This window comes from Schistocerca gregaria, chromosome 2, assembly GCF_023897955.1.
Source record: "Schistocerca gregaria isolate iqSchGreg1 chromosome 2, iqSchGreg1.2, whole genome shotgun sequence".
NCBI classification, from domain to species: Eukaryota; Metazoa; Arthropoda; class Insecta; order Orthoptera; family Acrididae; genus Schistocerca; species Schistocerca gregaria.
In genome coordinates, this window is record NC_064921.1 from 223,887,888 (window position 1) to 223,899,729 (window position 11,842).

The window sequence follows — 11,842 nt, forward strand, 5'->3', positions numbered from 1 at the left end:
CTGTTACGATTGCCTTGAACTTTTTCCATAAACACTCAACATTGTCAGTGTCGGAACAGAAAATTTCGTTTTGATCTGTTAGGTAGTCTGAAATCTGCCTTCTATTACTCTTGCTAAACAGATAAACCTTCCTCCCTTTTTTTATATTCCTATTAACTTCTATATTCAGGGATGCTGCAACGGCCTTATGATCACTGATTCCCTGTTCTGCACGTACAGAGTCGAAAAGTTCGGGTCTGTACGTAAAGAAACGTAGGAGAGTTGAATGTATGTTAGCCTGCGAGGAAAGGAAGAGTTTTTAAATAAGAATAACTAGGCGGAATACTACTTTGAAGACATGTTTTCCATGGCCTAATACTCTTCATGGAAATGCTATTTCAGGCAGACTGCCCTGTCACATGTCGTGGATTGTCTTCTGAAATGTTCCTCTCCCTGAGGGCTGCAGTGCTGTCTAGTGAACTATTTGCGTGTACTCAGAAGCACCCAGCGATGCCTAGCAAACGCTCCGACGTGTGACGGATAATCGAAAATTTCAAGCTATACGTGCTGCAGAGGCAGTATGGCAATTAATTTCACAGAGTGCAGTAGCGACGAAGCAATGCAGGTCACGACAAATTGACGGCAGAGCACATTCTCTGATAGACAACTTCCGTACACTGCACTTACGTTAGTGTTCCAGTGCCTAAGAAGACACTGTCAGGCCCACACTGTCTTTCTAGATAGCAGAATATTTTCGGGAAAGTGGTCGTTACTGACGATTCGCCTCAATGCCCGCTTTTGGAGTGATGGTGGTCTACAGAGTGTGGCAAGTGGTCGGCTTAGCGCCACTAGATGTGATTCCACAGTGTAGCAGAATAGAGGAAAAAAAATGGCACTGGAGGAAACTTCTCATCCCTTCCAATATTTGGTTGTCTTATACGTTAGTGTTATTTATGTCAATTTTGTTAAATTACGGTCCATCCTACTACTATGCATCATTTCTGAGCAGACTTGCTTACAAAACCATGTCGTTGATTGGAACAGGCAAATTAATCTGTGCTCTTACAATGAACAGTAAAGAGGGAACGAAAAATTTCGGTTTGTTCTTTGCTTCCATGAATCATGTATTGGTCTGCTTACACAGTGACACATGTGGCAAAACTAAGGGATTGAGAATAATGCTGTACATGTTCCTTTGCGTCATATGTGCAGCCTTGCTTGCATTTATAGACTACACTGTCAGTGCAGAGGGTGGCTTCAGTAACGCAATGAAAAGTTTACAGTACGTATATCATGTAATACTCGACCCATTAGTAACGCTGCAATTTATTGTACTCGTGTTGGAAGTATGGGCTGGATTCAAAACACTGAACAGTGGTATTATTCAGACAGTATCGTCAGAAATCGCCCCGTGTGTGGTGAGTACATTGCTGGGTCTTTCGGGGTCGCCACCTGTTACATCAAGCAGTTTACACGAACTACAAAAGGCATATCTTTTATTACACCGTGCTGCGGAAGTTCTGCAGAATCACTTCGGAATGACGGTAGCTCTGGACCTCACTTTATCAATTTCTGGGGTCATCTGTAGCTCGTACGAGATAGCCACGATTATCAGCCGCGAGAAAGAGGTGGGCGGCTTCTTGTACGAAGGGGTGACGCGCGCGTCGCTGCTGTGGCTGGTGCTGCACGCTTGGAAGTTGGCGGCGCTGACGCTGAGCTGCTCGGCGGTTTCCGCAGAGGCGGCGGCCACGCGGCTGCTGCTGCAGAGGGCGGTCGGCCTCCACAGCAGGTCGGGTCCCCAGCTCGGGGCACTGCTGCGGTTGGTCGCACTCGGTCCACAGCTGCGCTTCACCGCCGCCGGGTTCGTCACCATCGACCGCAGCCTGCTGGTGTCCGCCCTGGCTGCGGCAGTCACTTACCTGGTCCTCCTGACTCAGTTCAGTGGGAACCACTAAACACTACCATTTTTTGTAGACGCACTGCTAATAACCTCACCAGACAGGATAATACACTACTGGCCATTAAAATTGCTACACCAAGGAGAAATGCAGATGATAAACGAGTATTCATTGGACAAATATATTACACTAGAACTGACATGTGATTACATTTTCACGCAATTTGGGTGCTTAGATCCTGAGATATCAGTACCCAGAGTAACGACCTCTGGCCATAATAACGGCCTTGATACGCCTGCGCATTGAGTAAAACAGAGCTTGGATGGCGTGTACAGGTACAGCTGCCCATGCAGCTTCAACACGATACCACAGTTCATCAAGAGTAGTGACTGGAGTGTTGTGCGAACCTGTTGCTCGACCACCATTGACCAGACTTTTTCAATTGGAGACAGATCTGGAGAATATGCTGGCCAGGGCAGCAGTCGAACATTTTCTGTATCCAGAAAGGCCCGTACAGGACTTGCGACATGCAGTCGTGCATTATATTCCTGAAATATAGGGTTTCGCAAGGATCAAATTAAGGGTAGAGCCATGGGTCGTAACACATCTGAAATGTGCCGTCAATGCGAACAATAGGTGACCCAGACGTCGAACTGTTAGTGCAGATGGTTGTTGTCTTGCAAGCGGCCCCATCTGTTGACTCAGGGATCGAGACGTGGCTGCACAATCCGTTACAGCCATGCGGATATGATGTCTGTCATCTCGACTGCTAGGGATACGAGGCCCTTGGGATCCAGCACGGTGTTCCATATTACCCTCCTGAACCCACCAGTTCCATATTCTGGTAACAGTCATTGGATCTCGACCAACACGAGCAGCAATGTCGCAATACGATAAACCGCAACCGCGATAGGCTACAAGCCGACCTTTATCAAAGTCGGAGACGTGATGGTACGCATTTATCCTCCTTACACGAGGCATCACAACAACGTTTCACCAGGCAACGCCGGTCAACTGCTGTTTGTATGTGAGAAATCAGTTGGAAACTTTCCTCATATCAGCACGTTGTAGGTGTCGCCTCCGGCGCCAACTTTGTGTGAATGCTCTGAAAAGCTAATCATTTGCATATCACAGCATCTCCCTCCTGTCGGTTAAATTTCGCGTCTGTAGCACGTCATCTTCGTGGTGTAGCAATTTTAATGGCCAGTAGTGTAGTTACCCCTTTCAAACAGCTCATTGTTGTTAGTGCACAATACCAGTCATGTTATTCTTCATCACTGATTAACTCGTGATATGAAATGAAATGATCCTATGGCATTGCCGGCTGGGGGCCCCCAGTTGGGGCTGTTCGGACGCAGAGCGCGAGTCTTATTTCAGTCGACGCCACATTGGGAAACTTGCGTGCCGGTGATGAGGATGAGTTGATGATGAGGACAACACAACACCCAGTCCATGAGCAGAGAAAATCTCCAACCCGGCAGGGAATCAAACCCGGGCCCACTGCATGGGAGGCAAGCACGCAACCACTCAGCTAAGCATTTGGACTGATTAACTCGTGGCAATGAAATAGTATTTAGTTCTTAGCACCGTAAGGTGAATCGACATGGAGCAGTGACAGAAAGGTAGAAAGAAGCTAACATGTTTTGGAGTGCCCAGGACCACATCGTGAATGAAGATGACCAATTTGTTGGAGTATCAGCATGGACTATCAGGCGTGTCTGCAAAGGTAGAAAGAAGCTAACATGTTTTGGTTTTGGAGTGCCCAGGACCACACCGTGAATGAAGGTGACCAATTTGTTGGAGTATCAGCATGGACTGTCAGACATGTCTGCAAAGAATGGTGTGCCACACACAGCCACGTCAAACGACTTAAAAACATTGGTCGCAAAAGATTTTAACAGGTACCAGAACGAGTCTCATGCCTGATCAGTGACATTCAGTCTCAGAGCGTGAGAAATTCCTGCTTTTAGTGAATTCAGGTCCACATTAACAAGGTTCCGAATGAACAATGCAAAAAGCGCTTTAAAACTGGATTACAAATAGTCTCGACCTGTAATAAAACATTTATTTCAGAGGTTACCCGTTTTGGTCAGAAGTGAGCACCCTCAGACAATTTAAACCGTGATGGCAGGTGGTGGCAGTGAACGGATCAGGTGTGATGACTCAATGAACGTCTACAACAGAGCCGGTTATGGAGTCATAACACCTGCTCCGTGCTAGAGATTGTTTATAAATCGTTTTTAAAGTACCTTTAGCAGACTGCTGCTTCTCCACAAGAAATGTTCTCAGAACCTAATGCAAAAAGACGTGCATGCAATTCAGTTTTGGAGTCGAGTAACTGCCCAAAGCTAGTCAAAACAGCACAGAAACTGGAAAGTATCCGACTTACGGTACTTCCTGTCATAGCACGAGTTGCGATTTCCACTCTTTTGAAATTACACAACTTGTTGAATGAACCACCCACTGAGGCATTTTACCTCCAGTCTTTATCGGGTATAATGCAGATTGCGGGTGGTTCTGTGGCATTTTGGAGGTATTGTCGTTCAATAATTTGGGCCTACTCATTGAGGTTAGACTTTTTGATTCAACGTATTCAGTGACGAAGTGTTGCCACTTCTACATCTTCGTGATGAGTATGTTGTGGATATTAGTGTCTTCAGAGATGGCAACAGCCATGTTCACAGGGCTGTACACATGCGTTCTTGGTTTGACAAGCACGTAGACAATGTAGCACACTTTGACTAGCCCACTAAATCATTGGCTCTTTTACCTAATGGAAAATGACTCCGAGCGTTTGGAACAATGAGTTAAACCAACCTAAATATCAATATACCTCTAATTTCGTTCAGTGGAATCTCATCTTCAATGATTGGCTTAAGCTGGAGAAACATTTGGACTACTCTTCTCCATGAATTTAGGTCAGTGTTACACGATTTTAGGGTCACGCCTGGGGTGACAATTTTCTTTGTCACGCCTTTGCTCAGAAGTACATGCATAGGTTGTCACCATTTTTAAAGAAACAAGTGGTTAGTAGTGACGTCCTAAGAATGTTGATTCACTGAGTGTTCTTCTACACATGTACAAGGACAAATGTGTCACTCCAATTGTCTTACACTGATAAGCTAAAACATTACGACCACTGCCCACCGCGATGTTGAATGTCTCCTGGTGTTGTTGCGGGCACATTACGCAGTAAGGAAGGAATGTAAGCGGATGAGAGACGAATGGGCAGTCATTATAGCGAAGAAGTGCGCCACATTTGCTGAAGTCTTCTGATATAAGCGATTTTGATGAACGGCACACTGCCGTGGCGCTGCGGCTGGAAACGAGAATCTCTGAAACAGAAAAGCCGATCGCCTGTTGGCGCACTGCTATCGTGAGCAGCACCTATGGAAAGTGGTTGAAAGATGGTGAAATAACGAGTAGGGCGTATGGTGTTGGACGACCACGTCTCATCACAAAACGTTCGGAGGATCCCCCACTGTGTAATCCAAGACAGGTACCAATCTGTGACAGATCTGACGACAGAGTGCATTGTTGATGCAGGCACAAGTGTTTCGGAACACACCATTCAAAGACCTTTGTTTAACATGGAGCTCCACATTACACACCACTTGTGTGTTCCTGTGTTAACCCAAAGAGATTGTCAGTTGTCATTGCAGTGGCCACAGATCACTGAGTTTTCACCGTGGATCAAAGGAAACGTGTCGCCTGTCAAATGAATCGCAATTCTTGTTACACCGCAACGACGATGGTTCTCACACGCCGCCATCCAGGCGAACAGCTGCACTGCTCACAAGGTGCAGGCCGGTTAGGTCAGGATTATGCTATGGGGTACCTTGAGTTGGGCTTCCATGAGGTCTATGGTGGTAATCGAAGGCATCGTGACAGCGATGAACTACATGAACATTATTGCGGACCACCTGCATGGCTCCATGTTTGTAGTCGCCCACTATGGGGATGACATCTTCCATCAGGAGAACTGTCCATGTTGCAACGTCAGAATCGTGCAACAGAGGTTTTAGGGGCTTTGTAGTGAACTCACATTGATGTCTTGGTTAGTAAATGTGCCTGATATGTACCCATTGGAACACATATCGGCACCAGTTGTATGCCCATAAACCACCATACTGTAATTTGTGGGAACAGCTTGAGTGGTGTGTAGACATCTGTCACCACATACTTCCGGAATCCTTTCAAGGACTTGTGGAATCAATGCCAAACAGAATCTCTGTTGTATTGAATCTAAAAATTGGAACAACACGATGTTTGACAGGTGGTCATAACGTTGTGGCCCTTCGGTGTATGTGGAACAGGTTTCAGCAACAAAAACCTCATATTCACGCATCTAGTGGGTAGGCTTGAAGAACTAACGACATACAGGATAACTTGCACATCCCTTGTCATACAATCTCTCAGTCAGTCATCACATTGATCAGATGCATTTAGATAACTGGTGTCAGAAGCAATAAATCTCGATTACACGTAAATATCATTCTGTATTTTTTACTATGGGTTATGCTCTCAGTCAGTCATCACATTGATCAGATCTGTTTAGATAAGTGAACTGTTGCAGAAGTAATAAATCTCGATTACACTTACACATCATTTCATATTTCTTATTGTGGGTTTACTTCTCAGTGTTAAGAACCATGAAGAAGTCTTCAGCAATGACGCCAAAAAGAAAAGAAAGCAAATTAAAATATTAATGAACTAGAAAAGCTAGCTCTCATTCTATATACGTATAATACTACTTCTTCAGAGAATAAATGGCCTCAGCATTAGCTAATCAGTCCAAAAAACAGTGCAGTATGCAGTTAAAAATATGATAATGATGTTCTACATAGCTGTTAATAGTTACAATGTTACTTTTAATAAAATTGTATATTGTTAGTTTATTTTTAATGTGGTACATTTTAATGGTTAAAAGTCAAATCACCTTAGAAATCTGTAAGATCCAAATAAAAAAAACGTTAATAATTCCTCTATGTAGTATACTGTTTTGTGAAACTATGATAATTTTTTCTTTTGCACTCAAACTGTTGTTTGTAACGAGTGAAGAAAACATACACTCCATACACCTAAACCTCAGAGATGCTAGTGAGTGAAGACATGTCATTAAGACAAATTACAATGCGTCAATATTCTGGAATAAGAAATACACTTAGATTTAATGTTCATTCCACAGAGCTTAGATCTCAAAGATTTCAAAGAAATAAAAAACTTGATCACATTTTTATTTACAAACTGACAGAACAACTTTCATAAATATTTTTCTTCAGATAAAAAAAGTGCATTACTTAATTTCTAGGCTAATTTAAGTTTTATATCAGAGGTAATAGTATTCACTTATGAATTGCAGAAGTGAAATATTGCATAGAACCCCGACTACATGAACTTTTGTACATGTTATCAACAATTCATGCATCAGTTACTCATGAAACTTGATGGCTGGGGAGAAGAACTTTGTCGTTAATGTATTCCTCTGGTCACTCTAAAACGATACTCCATTTGTAGTTAATTCCTTTGTGTTACCTGACAAAGTATTGAAGATTTATATTGTTGTGTAGTGTACATATAAGCCAAAATATATATCTATAATCCATAATGAAGATTATTTCTATTTATGCAACTTGTATTAATTCTTTAAATCTATCACTCACAACAAGTTTTGCTAAAAAATAAATACACTGAGAATCAATAGTTAGTGTACCTAAATGTTTAGTTTCCTATCAGACTTCCTTTCACTGTTGTAGCGAACAAATAGTATCGCTTGCTCCTGTGTTTGGAAAATTTTAGCTGGTGAAGAGTTGTCAAAGTATGATGCTAAGCAATATGAAATGCAAATAAACGAAGTCTGTCACATTCCATATTTTTTGTTACATGCAACTGACATGTACACTGCAAAAAGAACATATTTGTTTAACACTATGTGTGTTTTCTTGTAAGTAGGCTGTTTAGGCTTTCTTATTGGTAACGCCGCTTAGTGCTCGGTATGAAAAATCACTGGCTGTGCTGTGCGCAGTCTGTGTTTAGTTTGCATTGTTGTCTGCCATTGTAGTGTTGGGCAGCGGCAGCTGGATGCTAACAGCGCGTAGCGTTGGGCAGTTGGAGGTGAGCCGCCAGCAGTGGTGGACGTGGGGAGAGAGATGGCGGAGTTTTGAAATTTGTAAGAATTGGTGTCATGAACTGATATATATATATAAAGGTAAATACATTGTTTGTTCTCTATTAAAATCTTTCATTTGCTAACTGTGCCTATCATTAGTTAGTGACTTCCGTAGTTTGAAACTTTTAGTTAGCTGGCAGTAGTGGCGCTCGCTGTATTGCAGTAGTTCGAGTAACGAAGATTTTTATGAGGTAAGTTATTTGTGAAAGGTATAGGTTCTTGTTAGTCAGGGCCATTCTTTTGTAGGGATTTTTGAAAGTCAGATTGCGTTGCGCTAAAAATATTGTGTTTCAGTTTAAGCACAGTCGTGTATAATTTTTCTAAGGGGACGTTTCATATGGCGACCCTGCCAGGATACCTCACTGGAATCTTCTGATTTTTTCTTGTAGATTGTGTAGTTAGTGTAGCCTTTGTTTATTGCTAACGCGTAATCATAGAGAGAATTTCCTTTGTAGTTGCAGTCTTTCATTGTTGTACAGTAAAACAGTTGTGGCATGCATGTAGATTTGCACCAAGTATTTCGCAGCTTCGCTTGCAATTAACTAGATATTATTTTCAGTGCTATGTTAATGTGTTCTCTTATTTTTGCTCTTCAAATTGTGCTTTTATAGAAACAGACAATATGGCAACCAGAACTATTATCATCACAGGAGACGGAATAACTTCAGACGCAACGGTCCAGCGCGCAGTTACGATTCAGGGAGAAATTCTCCACCACGTGACCGACAAGAAATTAATTACAGAAATTACCGACATGACGACAGACGATATGATCGTAACGACAGACCTGAATTGCATCAGAACTGGCGGGATTCAAACAGAGCAGGGCCCTCTCGGCAAGGTGAATTTGTAGAAGTTAGGTCTCCTAATCCCAATAACGACGCGCGCCAACAAAGAAACAGACAATGATTCGCACCGCAGGCAGCCGCGTGCGCCGGCTGGCTCAGAGAAAAATAACATAAGCTAACCCTGAGCAAAATTCCAGTGTTCTTTACTGCCGTATACCACATGATGATTGACTTCAAGTTGATTTGCTGCATACTGAGGAAGAGTAAATGTTTACACCACATTTCACATGTAAAACCGTTTATTGAAATATAATCTGCTTTTTAACTTTGTCTTTGCCATAAAACATTTCACTTCACATTTCTAGTATGCTTTGTCACACTGAGAAACTGTTAACATGCAACAATGTTTTGAAGTTAACTATACAGTCTAGAACCTAGGGAACATTTTTAAACAGAAATTACGAATGCATTGTTATAGTGAACAGACTACACAGTGTTGTTATTTGTACAGTCTTGCTTGTTAGTTGCACGATTACGTAACGACTATAAGGCTTACATACTTAGAACATATACTGTTAATGAGGTCTTAATGCAACATTTTGGTTCAGTTGAAAAGACATTCTTTATTTGAAGTACTTTCTGTGAGATTAAAAATGACTTAGCGTTTGGTTTCTTTGATAGCTACACGATTATATCACGACGCTACTAATGTGTGACACAATTTACATTGTGCTTTTGCGGTGTATCTGTTTTTATATCTGCACAGTTTTTCTGAATTATTCTGGAAAGTAAAACATGTTTTAGTGGTAACTTTTGTGGTATAGCTACAATTAGACAGCCTTTTCCATAGCACAGCAATACGTTACAGCACAGTACTTTCTTCATCATGGCAATAAGCGTAATAACTAAGATATTTATACGCAAAGCAATTCACTTCGTTTATTACGAGGTAAGTACATTGACTTCTGTAGAACTTAGCTTTCGGACGACGATAACTACGACACTTCCACAGAGATTATCTTACAACACGACGCACAGTTTAGCGCTACAGTACGCGTATTTGAGTGACTAATTATGTACTTAAAACATTTATTTTTAAAGATATTTGAAGTAAAATGATACAAAGGTTTTCCGTGATACATTTAATTCCATTGCTGTAATCTGTAACACCTGAGGATATAATTACATTAATCCTCAGGGGGGTACACGCTTACTTTGTGTACCATGCGTTTGGCAAGCACAAGGGGCCCTAGCTAATATGGTACTTTACACACCGGTACCATATTTCTCTAACACATAAATTACACAGCTATCTGATCATTTAACTGAGAGAGACAAACATTTACTTTACTACATCAGTGACAGATGTTTACGTAAGTACACAGTTGGATAACTTCACACTTATGAAACTGTATTTTGTCTGTACTTTGTGAACTGTTCATATTTTTTCAGAACCATTGTGATACTATAGGAGCTTTGAATGACATATTTGGTATGAGATCATGATTTTTAAAGTACGTTTGAGGCAGATGACACTTGACATGAGCAGAGAATTTTTTTTAGGTTTGAAGTTATTGCAGAAAGCTACGATGATTTTGAGATTTAGCTGAGTTTTTATGATGTTATTATGACGATGACAATGTGTATTATGCTGTTGCGGTATGTTTATGATCAATAAGCTGATGGTATAAGAGTTATTTGATTATGCTACGTATCTGTTATGATGAAATATTGAAGAAGTGTCGACGAATAAGGTATGGAATAATGAGTAGTGGTTAGGGACTCTGGTTTGTGAAAAAGGTTGTTGGAAACCAAGAATCGTACTTTAAGAGTTATGAAATGTATGTACATGTGTGAATGTATTACAATGCTGTCGAAAATTTTTGAACACTATTATTTTTAAATGATTTTATTTCTACAGATTTGTAACGCAAATTCTTGACCTGTGAATTTTTTTTATATGAGACAGCCACTGTAGCGGAAACTGGTGTCGTAAATATTTCGGTAAGAAAGTTAAGTGACCACCTGGACGTAATGCGTCGTGGGCGCCCAGCTGGGCGACAGCCACCAGGGAACAAGCCATTAGTGTGTGCCTTTCAGAGGCACAGGTAAAAAAAAAAAAAAAAGGTGTCATTATCCTCGCTGTTGACATTTCTTTGTAGAAAGCGTCGCAAATACGACACGCTCAAAGTTGAAAACATATGATTACACTGTGGAGCTCTTAATTTATGATATTTACTAAAATGCCTAATGAAACGACGAGAAACATTTCATGGCTATTGTCCTGCTAGTTGAGAGAAATGCCATGTGGCATGCTTTATGCATTTATTTACTCATTTTGTTTAATATCTAGTTTCTAGCTGCACTGAAGCATTGGTTAAAATAAATTTTATGGATTTACTAATATAAATATTTTATGCCTACAGATCCAGTAAATAATAACTTTATGATGTACTTAAAAACAACGAAGTAGCACAAAAAGACATTTCCCTTCACAGAAATTGCATACAGAATTGTCTTTTCAAGTACATGGAAATATTTTTTTACAATAAATTTTTGTGGTGCACCACTTTAATTGCATAGACATTAAGATGTGAATAGACATTGTCCTTATCTGCATTGTTGTCTTTAGTGTAACATTTTTTCTGCTTGAGCTTTGCCATGTTTAGGTATAAGTTATAGCATTTGCTGCGGCTGTTTGCTATTCATAGTGCTACTGAATGTCACTTTGTATTACTAGGTTAAGCCAATTTTATTACTGATTTATTTTTCTTGTTTGCTGCGCATTGCCTTATATTAGTTGTAATGTTGCTCCCTTTTTTTTGCCAATTTCCATTTTTTTTATCATTGCTGTTTGTGTTAATTGTTTTGAGCTGCTGCATTGCCTCGTCCCTTAGTTTAGCATCTGAGCTCAGTAGCTTTAAGTTAGCTTAAGATGGGGTAGCCTATAAAAGAGAACGAGTTGTGATGAATTGGAATAAATGCATTGAGAAGCTATAAGAAATGAT